This window comes from Canis lupus, chromosome 16, assembly GCF_011100685.1.
Source record: "Canis lupus familiaris isolate Mischka breed German Shepherd chromosome 16, alternate assembly UU_Cfam_GSD_1.0, whole genome shotgun sequence".
Lineage (NCBI taxonomy): Eukaryota > Metazoa > Chordata > Mammalia > Carnivora > Canidae > Canis > Canis lupus.
In genome coordinates this window covers 3,745,432-3,757,580 of record NC_049237.1, presented here as the reverse complement: position 1 = coordinate 3,757,580, position 12,149 = coordinate 3,745,432, and the positions used below count along the sequence as shown (strand labels likewise).

At 33.9% G+C, this 12,149-nt stretch overlaps 1 protein-coding gene and 1 long non-coding RNA gene across 2 annotated transcripts in view; one reads left to right on the top strand and one right to left on the bottom strand.

Annotated features, from left to right (window-relative positions):
- The window catches only part of CNTNAP2 (contactin associated protein 2), a 2,034,882-nt gene that overhangs the window by 173,412 nt on the left and 1,849,321 nt on the right, over positions 1–12,149 (top strand). The gene's annotated exons all lie outside the window — the stretch shown is intronic.
- LOC119869503 overlaps positions 17–12,149 on the bottom strand; it is a 54,142-nt gene continuing 42,009 nt past the window's right edge. The window contains exon 3 of the long non-coding RNA XR_005371190.1: positions 17–2,355. This is a non-coding gene — a long non-coding RNA (uncharacterized LOC119869503). The remainder of the gene's footprint in view (positions 2,356–12,149) is intronic.

Sequence of the window (12,149 nt, the reverse complement as noted above, 5' to 3'; positions counted from 1 at the left end):
AGATAGATAGATAGATAGATAGATAGATAGATAGAGATAGAGATATATTATCATACTCAAAATACTCAAAATATGCTAAAAATATATTATATATACTCAAAAATATATATATATATATATTTTCCTCTACATAAAATTTGATTTAAGGGCAATCTGAGCCAGGCAAATGATAGGGGGTACTATAAACAAAATACTCGTATCTTTTTGTACATAATGCATCAGGTGTGTTGGTTAAACACTGAATTTTAAAAAGAGTAGCATCAGATAGATAGCAGACGGCACCTCTTAAATAATACAAACGGTTGTGTATCTGCACAAAAACAAAGAAACTTTGCTAAAAAAATACTGAAAAATGCTATCTTATTCTGCAAAATATTGCAAATACAACACTTGGGATACTTCAAATGAAATTGAAATTTTAAAAGCCTATCTCTATGACTAATAGTTCATCTAACATGCAGTCCATTCGTACTTCGATTGCTTATCAACAAATGAGAAGGCTATAAATGCTCAGTGCATTTTGAAGGTCAGTTTTTATGGCTGCATAATTTTAAACTAGTTTAATCCTCAGTGGCTATTGTAATAAAAAAGGAATGAATTAATGGTCTCTTAACTAAAGTGAACTTTTGATACAGAAACAAAAGGAATATTAAGCATACCCTGCCTTAAGTGAAAAGATTAAGAGCTTTATTCCGTGGAATAAATTGGGCAGGACCTTTGATCTAGGACTTTTGAACTGATATCCAGGCTATGAAAAGGGTTTTAAGAGAGGCGGGGATTGACTATTGTTGGAAAGAAGTACAGAATGATGTGGTGACGATTAATAACAAGATCTTAACACTAACCCGTAGCAACCACAGGGTGTGCCTAAGTACTAAAGTGATGTTCTCAGTCTTCGCTTTGTCACCCAAAGTGTCAAGATGTTTCCTCCTTGACAGAATTAGAATCAAACCACTCATCAATCCTGCTCCGGATTCTGGAAATACCGCAAAGTTCTTGTATCTTTTTTGGGGGGTGGTGGGGAGGGGTAGTACAATGGATGGCTATCAACCAGACTTTTTTCTCATAGAAAATATAATCAAATGAGAGCATAAAACCATAACAAAATATGTTGGATAGGAATAAGGGGTATGAAGACAAATGAAGTATGGTGCAAGGATAGAGTAATCAAGCAGATGGGAAGTACTGAAGAAGGGCCTGTCTGATCTGATAAAGAACCTCAGTGAAGTGAGGAACAGGCCACGCATGTATCTGGTCCCTGAACTTGCCATTGTAAGAGAACAGCAAGACCAGAGAAGGAATATACTTGACTGTTGGAGGAAAATCAAGTGAAGATAACACAGTGGTTTAGATGAGGGTAGTAACAGCAAAATCGAAGGCAAGTGTTACATGCAGCTTCAGCTTTCTAATTCATCAATTAGCAAATATGTGCTAGGGATATACTATGTCCAGAACAGTATTGAATCTACATTCTTTCCTTTAAATTGCCTCAAATATAATCAGGCTGTGGTTTCTGGAGAAAAGTAATATCACAATTTAATGATTCCAAGGTCTAAAATGTGATCAAACTGTCCGTAAGACCTGAGCAATAATCAGAGGGTTTTATTCAGTAACCAACTATCAGATAAATCACTCTGGCATTTATCAGCTTTCTTCCATTAATCCAGCAGTGTGATTTCTAACTGCCTCAGTCATTCAGAATATAGACTCAAGCTCAGAGTAAGCAGAAATGGTCTTTGGACATTAGGGAGAAAAGAAAATTTTCTAAAAATTTGTAAATTCCAAATTCAGGTTTCTCCCCCACCACCTCCTTGGGAGAGGAAAGGAAGCACCATAGCTCCCAGTTTAGAGTCTACTGATCACTAGCTAATTAAGCTCAGTTTATCATAGTCACCTTGAATTTATTTTCAGTGTTCTAATTATCTATTCTGGTGTACCAAAATCCCCTCCACTTAATGTCTTAAAATAACAATTTTAATTTGCACATGATTTTATGGGTCAGAAATTCAGAAAGGGTCCCAATGAGCTATTCACTCCTGATTCATATGGCATCTCCTGGGGGTAGTCAGGGCTGGAAGAAAATCCACTCTCCAGATGAGGGCTAATCACTCACAGACCTGGTGTCTTGCTGCTTTTTGGGCTCTTTATCTCTCCACGTGGCATCTCATCCTCTAAGGACCCTCCACATGGCTCGGGTATCAGGTGAGATGCTGGTCTCCAGGTGATCATACTTTATCCATGGGGGCTGACTTACCTCAGAACCGGTGTTCCCAGAGGCCCGCAAAGAAACTACCAGACCTCTACTGTTCCACATCATTCCGCCCATCGATGAAATAGCAAAGCATTTGTAGTTACCTGTAACATGTCACACAGACCATGCAGAATTTAACGATGACAATATTGCAGGAGATGATATACATAATGATGTACATGAGGATGCCTTTAATTTTCATGAAAAAAGTTAATATTCACAACTTTGTTATATCAGTGAACAAGGTATCACATAGTTTAAAAATGTTTTTGAGAAAATTAAAATTATTTGATTTCTCAGTTATTGCTTCCTAAGTATGTATATGCAAATATATACATATATACATCTCTCTATATATCTAGATATATATATATATCTAGATATATATAGATAGATAGATAGATAGATAGATAGATAGATAGATAGATAGATAACACCCTAATAAATGAAGAGGTATGGTATTTAATTCCTAAAAAGGTATTAACATTTATATTGCTAAAGGCCCAACATGACTCAAACTATTAAATCTTATAATCAAATGCATATTTCTATCTTGGGATTACTTATTTTAGTACCATTTACTCAAAAAGTAAATAGGGAGGGAACAGAACCATAAAACTTATGTATTCATACTGCTGGTATCCCCTGAAAAACAAAATTGGAAACATCAGGAAATCAATTGCCTAAAGGAAAATTTAAATTAATTATAATGTCTTAAATATTTTGTGAGGCGTAATGAACCTGAAAATGTGTGCCCTTTATTGTGGTGACTTTGGACCAACTGTTCTTCTCATTTAATAACTTCTTCTTTATTTACCCACTTGATCAGAAATCAGCAGTTACCCTTCAAAATATGTCACGTATTCAGTTACCTCCAAGTGTGAATTACCAAGAGATCTCAGAGAAATTTCCAAATGGAAAACTGCACTTATGAAAGAGTCAAAGTGATTTGTGAATGTATGCTTTCATTATCTACTCATCATCCCTGAGAATTATTCACTAACATGCTTCGTTTGTGAAGCAAGCGATAAGTATTACCAATGTGAAGATAATTATTCGGTTTTACTCTTATGGATACTAGATTCCTGTGTGACTTTTGTGCCGTGAAACATATCCCCAACCCAGGAAATATTGTTTATATGCATGCCCATGTATGCCGTGAGAGTGAAAGGAGAATGACCCAATTCCCAAGCTTAATTCCTTCATTTAAAAGAATAGATTATGCCAACCTGAAACTTCTTTAGAATCAAGGGGACACAGCTAACCTTCCAGTGTTGGATAATTAGGGTATGGTGGTGATTAACTTTTGGATTTTCAAAGAATTCTTATTGATCTAAACCATAAGTAAAGATGCAATTTTTATGAAAGCATATTAAATGTCAGAGTAGAAACATACACCTCATCTCTCATGCCCTAAAATAAAGTATATGTATACATATGCATACATGTATGTAAATATATTTGTATATATATATATATTTGTATGTTGCATGCTCACATATATTTATATTATTTATTGATATCAATAATCTGTAATAATCAATATAAATATCCATACACATATTTAATGTATATAATTTATAATATTAATTGTTATTTATTAATATAATATTTAATAGTATCAATATTATATATTATATAATATACCTATTATTTATATTAGAAATAAATATATAAATATTTTTATATATACATACATGTGTATATGTATACACACAGCATATTATATTCTATGGATACAAATACAAATGAATTAAAATTCCATAGACACATATATACACATAATATATAGGACTTATTTAGAAGAATGAATGCATGCTTTTAAGCTTGCTATTTAAAAAAAAAGGTATTTGCAGATTTCTTTCAACTTTGACAAAATCATAAGATTTGCTTTACTCTGGCTTTGAGGTTTTTTCCCATGGCACATTCAATTATTCCGTAGTGACATATCCTAAGAAAGTATTTGTATCCTCAGAGATTGAAGCTTCCATTCCCTCTGTCGATGCTGATTTTGGAAATGCTTGATACCAGTTATATGAATACCGTGTGTTTCATAATTGAATTTGCATATTTTATTAGTACCAAGGCTGGTTATTGGTTACACCAAGCTTTTTTTTTTTTAATATTTGCATAGTTCAAGGGCTATATGAAAACAGTGATGATTGTTGTACAAGGTATATGATGGAAAGGATAAAACATTGATGGATTTACTTTAAAATAGTAATTATCGGGCAGCCCGGGTGGCTCAGTGGTTTAGTCACCCCTAGAGACCCAGGATCGAGTCCCTTGTCGGGCTCCCTGCATGGAGCCTGCTTCTCCCTCTGCCTGTGTCTCTGCCTCTCTCCTTGTGTCTCTCATAAATAAATAAATAAAATCTTAAAAATAAAATAAAATAGTAATTATCAGGAACCTCTTAATTATTTATTTAAATTTTCTGAAGGTTTTACTTTGTATACATTTATTTCATTACTTAGAAGTCATATTTTGTGGATAACTCTAATCACATGAATGAGCCCAGCTGTATATAAAATATATCAAATATAATGCTAAAATTCTTACAAATTATTTCAGATGACTAAAACTGCTATTGTCACAGGAAAATGGGACGATCTTAGAGTGTATTGATTATGCAGAAATGAAATGCATCACAGGGAATCTACATATTAAATGAGGTAATATTAATGGTTAGTATTAGTATAATAGGAATGGCAACTTTTGCTGTTCATTTGGGAAAATCTCCTAGAGTGTGCTTTGCTAACTCTCAGCTAAATTTTGACTAAGTTTAGGGCACAACAGTTCATGGGATTGGAGTATGCTTTGACCCAAACATTATAAACATACCCTTGGCTTTAGTGATTGGTTAAGGGACAGGCACATGACTCAGTGTAAGCTAGGAGTCAAAACTCCTACCTGGTTTTGCTTGAAGCTGCCAGTAGGAACCAACACATATTTTCTGCTGGACTTAAATATAGGAGGGTAAATAACTAAAGCTACTGACAGATATCTTAGTACTATCTGGAACTTATGAACAAGTCAAAGTGGAGATGAACAGAGCCAAGAAACTCCCTAACTCTATAACATGAGGCCCTTACTCAAACATTGCTCAGATTCAGTCACAAGTAGAGGGGTGTGTGTGTGTGTGTGTGTGTGTGTGTGTGTGTTTGTGTGTATGATGGTCCACTTTGTCAGCTCAATGAAGCCAAAAATACCTTTCTAAAATAATATTTTTAAATACGTAAAATAAAACACATGGAGTTATACAGATAGAACTAATTGTATTGAAAACTAATTCTAACCAGGGAACCGAAGTATGTTCTGGGTTTTTTGTTTGTTTGTTTGTTTGATTCATTTTTAACATATCTCTGAGACTTTTTCAGATTCATCCTATTTGTTATTTATAAAACCTAAATTAAAGCAAGGGATTATTTTTGTCTAAATAGTTACATCAGTATCTTATTTTTAGAATGAAAAAGCATTTCAGAAATTGAGAACAAGACTAGGGTTAATGGATAAAATACAAGACACCGGTTTAGTTTGAATTTCAAATAAATAATGAAAAACATTTAGCTTAAACAGGTACCAAATATTGCATGGGATAGTCTTTTACTAAAACATTATTTGTTACTTGTCTGACCTTCAAATTTAAGTGGATAGTCTGTATTTTTATTTGCTAAACTGGCAACCCTACTAAACCAATCTAGAGCTAACAAATTTTAGAGATCAATTATCGTGATCACGTCCTAAGGAAGAACTGTGTTTACTAACATTAATTCTGCCTGACAAGTATCAACCCTTATAGGACTGGTCTCAGAGCTGTCCCTGTATTAAGTTTTGTGAATTCTGGGTAGACAAATTTTTGCTTAACTACATTTAATTCTGTGCTTTAATGTTTTATTGATGATCAAATAAAGGTAGTAATAAAAGAATATTTCTTTATTTTCACAAAAGGCAATTTAAGAAACTGACTAGTCTGTTCCCAGAAAATCTGCCTAGACTTTAATGCCAAGAAGAAAATATCTCTTCCAAAATGATTTATTGAGCTTACTTTTAAAAGCAAAGTGTAAGTCACTACATTTTCTCCTTGCCCTTTCTGCAAGGGATGGTGATTTCAGTTGTAATGCTTAACAATAATTGAAATCAATTTCTCTATCTTTTGGTTTAAACATTTTAACATATCTCTGTTTTATGTATAACTGATCTATTTTATTGATATTATTTTAAGTTTGATCACTTTTTACAAAGTGATCCTATTATAAGTGAAATACCACTAATTTGAATGATTTCAGAATGTAAACTATTGTTAAGAATTTTTACAAGAAAGTTGATATATCATGCAGAAACTATAGGTCTTAAATCCCAAAATATCTCTAATTAAATTTTTTTAATGTTTGTTTTAATTTGAAGATTGAGTAAAGATTGTAAGCACCTTTGATGGCATTAAAGACTTGGAACAAGCTTTGATTAGTTATATTAGCACAAATGCAATAGTGATGCATGCAGTGGATCAGTATGTCAAATTTAAGAAAGATATAAAAATAATGAAGCACTTTTTTTGTACAATAGCACTCCAATTTTGATATACAAATAAAATTTTATCACTGAAAATGTAATAATGCTCATATATTGCTAGAAAGAAAGGGTTTTGACAACGAATTTAAAAGGTTGAAAAACAAAAACAAAAACAAAACAAAAAAAAATAAAAATAAAAGGTTGAAAAACAATTTGTGGAAAAGTAGTTTTAGTATTAATTCTGGTGTTAATTTTGAAAAACTAAAAGAAACATTAAAAAATACAGATTTGCCCAATTGTCTAAGTATTCATAAAAAGGGTACTATATACTGTATAGTGAGTGCTTCATATTGAAAAATTTTATGTGCATTGTGCCTAATTGCATTTAGAACCTCAAGGCATCTTTTGGGGGAAGGTGTGGCCGGCATTATTATTCATTACGTTAGAAAAGAGGTTGAATTTTTCTTCAAAAAATTTTTTCCGTACTTTTTTGAGGGGAATAATTTTTCATTTTCAGCAATAATCCTTGATGTCTGTAACATGCTAAATTATATTAATTCTAAGACCTTTTTATCACCAAAACATTTACAACCTAAAAATCATGGTCACTCAGGTTGTGCTTGCCATTATATGCACATATATAAACCTCAAAAGCTCCAGCATTAAAGCTTGCAGAATACGTGACCCTGTGGAAGGCCATTCTCCAGAGACAATACTGGAGCACCTTTTTAATCCCTAGGAACCAAATAGTCCAACTAATATTTGAAGGATGTGCTGAATCAGATATATTTACCAATATGCTACAAGCTGATATCAAAATATGGCTAGCCCTACATGACTGCAGATTCAGAATTCAAATGCCAACATTAGTGACTTTTTCTTCAGAAATATCACATAACTGATGGTTTTCATATCCGAAACAATTGCATTGTGTGAAAAAAAGTAGAAAATTGAAAACTCCAAATCTAAAAGTGATTTAAGAGAGTTCAGTTCTCAGGAGTCTGGGTGGCTCAGTCTGTTAAGGCTCTGACTCTTTATTTCAGCTCAGGTCATGATCAGGTCATGCTCTCAGGGTCCCAAGATCAAGCCTAGATTAATTAAAATTTTCTCTCTACGCCTCCCTCCCCTCTACCGCATATATGCTCTCTTTGTCTCTCCCTCTCTGTCTCTCCTGCTGTCTCTCTCTCTCAAAAAAAATATCAGTTCCAAATGCAAAGAAATTATAGAATGTAATTAATTTATTTTGCTTATATATTTTATGTATATGATTATATCTACCCCTAAGGGTAAATACGTTTTTTTCAATACACATGAAAATACTAGATGTTAGAAAGCACATCATTTAATTGGTTGGGTCTACCAAAAGGTAATATCTCAGATTTGAGTGCTGCTGATGCTAAATATTAGTATCCTGGGTTCTGGTTTGGAGCTATTTTGTCTCATTTCTCTGTTGACTCTAGTACCGCAATGTTTTAATTATTTTCTGCTTATAGCACATGCTAACATTTTAGGGTAAGACGTTACTTCTTTATTGCTCTTCATTTGTAAACTACTTTTGGCCACATTTTCTTGTTAATTTCAAATTTAACTTCAGATTTACTGTTTATCCCCTTTCAAAGAGTTTCCCCACTTCCCCACCGATGAAGCTGAATTGTAGTCATGAATAATCAGTATTCGGTATTGGGAATCTAGAAAAATCAGTATTCGGTATTTGGAATCTAGAAACACAAGATGATTTTCCATTTTTTTCAAATTTTTATTGTATGTTGTTGGGTGAAGAACTTATTTTTCTTTTTTTTAGTATAGGTTCCATATCTTTCTAGTGTACTCTAATCTCTAACAGATTATTTCCTCTGTTGGTTTCTGAATGATGAACAATAAATTTCATGATGCTTTTCCTAAGAACAAGTGAGTTAAGACTGTGATATACAAAGTGCTCATCTTTGGTTGCGTGGAACACAGACGTAGAGAACACTGCATCTCTGGTCAGGCTATAGATCTGAAGCTAGACGTGCAGTTATGAATGATCTAATTTCACACTTGTCTTCTTTTTTTTTTTTTTTGTAAAGAAAATAATCCTCCCCATACTACATATTGTGCCTGTCAGATTTAAAATCTTAAATGTGCAATATGCTTGACTCATCCAGTATATTTATCCTTTGCTAAAATGATGTTCAGCAAGGCAAAATTAACTACCCTCATATATTAAAGTTGTTCATGCAAACTCTTTTGAAATGTCTTTTAAAATGTTAAAGAAATCACCGACTGCAATCAATTTTTTAAAAGAGAGACAAGGAATTTGCTTTAATATCTGAAACATGGAAGCTGATGATTTAGTAAAACATGCTGTTAAAAGAAAAATTATGTATCTCATTGAAACAATCTGAGGTAAGTGAATTATCAGAAATTGTCCAAAAGGCAATTTGGAATTTTTAAATTATCAATTAATATAGGAGACTGGATGTTTCATTTGTGTCACCCTGGAACTGTTGCTTATCTTTGAAAGTTTAGGAGAAAGAAAGGCATGTTTCAGGCCAATGACAGTCCTTGTTCATATCTATACATAATTGGTAAATGGGAATAAGTGCCTTAAAATATTTATTGATATTTTGTAGGCCCTTCAAAAAGTGAGAAATCTAAAAGCAAAAGAATTTTTTTTTCTCTCTTTTAAGATTTTATTTATTTAGAGAGAGAGAGCACAAGAGCAAGTGGAGGGGCAGATGGAAAGGGAGAGAGAATCTCTAGCAGACTGCCTGCTGAGCACAGAGCCTGACACAGGGCTGATCTCATGACCATGAAACCATAACGTGAGCCAAAATCAAGGGCTGGTCACTCAACCAACTGCACCACCCAGGTGCCCCAGAAATTATTTTTATAAATTATGCAAGTAATTCTTCTGTTGAAACAATGGGCACTATAAATAAGAATTCATATATTTTTATACTTTTTCAAACATCACTTGTGTGGATACCTAATCATTAAAAAAACATAAATGACTAAAAATACAGAAAAGAAGGAGATAGAAAAGATGGTATCTTACAAAACTTGAAAAGCAGTGTTTTTCTGCTGTGTATTGGTCAAACTCTAAAAACTATTTCCTTCATAATAATTCTTCATCAATATATTAGCCAAGTTTTGAAGAAAATGCTTTTGGGCTACGATGCCTCTATCAGCATAGCCATGAACCCATCAGACACTAGGTTCTAACTTGTCTTAACTGTAATGCAAGTTCCAGTAGATTATCTTCACCAAAGTAAATTGTCTCTATAATGGCAAATATCTGACATCCTAAATGATCACTTAGAAAAGTAGAAGTCAATTACTTAGGAAAAATATATTGAAATAAAATTAGTTCATTATATGTGTCTTGAACTGAAATATGAAATACACCTGCTTATGGAAGGCTGGTCTCTGTTAACCTACCACATTTGTCATTGGATTAGCATTTACAAGAGTATACTTCTGGCCTCAGAGTTAAACAATTGAATCTGATATTTAGGTATCTTAAGAGTATTTAGAGAAAACATAATATTAAGCTACTGAAAATCTGAGTAAAAATAATACTCATATTAGAAATGTGAGAGTCTGGCATTAATTTGAAAAAGAGATGCTAGAGTAGTCTGGAGGTTAATATGTATGAACATTGTACTACACAGTCAGTGAACAGCTGGTTCTCCATTTTTATGAACACTACTAAGTGGATTGAAAATTTCACAGAGACTCCTTTTTCTTCCCCCAGCAAAAAGCTCTTTAAGCATATATTGTTATAGGATGCAGGCCAACATTCTTTCTAAGTGGCTTTGTGGAGTTGTGCCTGACTGAGATGGACATTGTATATGGACGAGATGGTAAATGAAGGAATTGATAAATGTTGTGTCAAGCTGTTCCTATGTTCCAGGATCGATGTTCTCATTTTTTTGATGGCATATGCCTCACATGTTCTAATCAGTGTGCATTTTTTTCTCCTGTCCTTTGTAGGATTCAACAGGTTAAGCAAAAGAGTGGAATCTGGGAGAAAGGGGAGTGTTCTTAATGCATATTAGGGTCTTTTTGGATTAATGATAAGAGGTTGGCTGAAAACACCTGATAAAACTGTTAGGGGTCATCGCGATGTTGACATTTCTTTCCAATTTCAATACTCCAGTGAGCAAAGGCCAAGTCAAAGCATTCTCACTGTCTTTATAGCACAAGATGCTATCTTAAAGAGAGAACACACAGACACACTTGCATGCATGCCTACACCCACGCACAACCTGAGAAGTCTGCAATGCCAAAAGTCACACAGTTTGTTAATGACAGGGCCAGCATGATGCCTTAGAACCACTCATTTGTTTTTCCTACTTCACTACACTTTCAATCAGCAATTTCAATCATCACAGTTTTTTTACACCAGAGTTTCCCAGAATGTCTTCTAGTTACAATGTGAACAAAAAAAGGAGATTGAAAGAAAATGGCATTTTGCTTTAGATACTAAATAAATTTAGGGAGGAAATGCAGCGCTTTCTTAGTGGTGTGGCTGAGAACGAGGAGGAACAGATGTCAAACACATACCAGTCATGAATTAAAAGTGATTCTTACCTAGTTGATGATGCCATGCAGCATCCATGAATAATAAACGAATAGGTATGCATGGAGTCCCTACTAAGAGCTTTGTAATGCTCTGCTTCTTTAACAATAAGATAAAAGCACTGTTCTCATGGGGGGTGGGGAAGGGTAGTATATAGGAAAGCTGGGAAAAACTATTAATGCAAGATGCACATAAAAAGAGACCTACTCATGGAAAAGACTACAAAGTCAGCATGAGTTCATCCAGAGGACGGTTAGCGCACGGCCATTAGTGTTTGTCATGACAGATTGAAGGGTTTTTATTATTTTGTTTTTGTAGAGCTCCTTCTAAGCGAGGAGGAAGGCAGAGGGATGCCTTAGCACAAAGAACCATGATTAGAATAATGAGGGGGGGGAGGAGTCTGATGTCCTCCATTAGGCAGGAAGCTATATTTTGGAACTCTTTGGCCAATCAAAAAGGTAAGCTAGTTGCATATGGTTAGAAACCCAGACTCTATGACAAAAACAAAAACAAAAACAAAAACAAAACACACACACACACACACAAAAACACACAAAAAAACCTACCTTACTTCAAGCTTTTTGAATGTTATAATAACAAAAGATGGGTGGTAAAAAAAAAAAAAAAATTTCAGAGCTAGAAATGAAACAGAAAATAATGCCCAGACAGAAACAGAAGCCAGGAGAAAACAGAGAGCGTTGCGAGGACTTGCCACAGTCCTAAACTCCCAGCTGGTCAAGAGCTTGAACCAGATGCTAGAATCAAAGCTTTCTGAAATCAAAAGGGCGGGTAGAGGTCATATTGTCAAGAGTCTGAATCTTT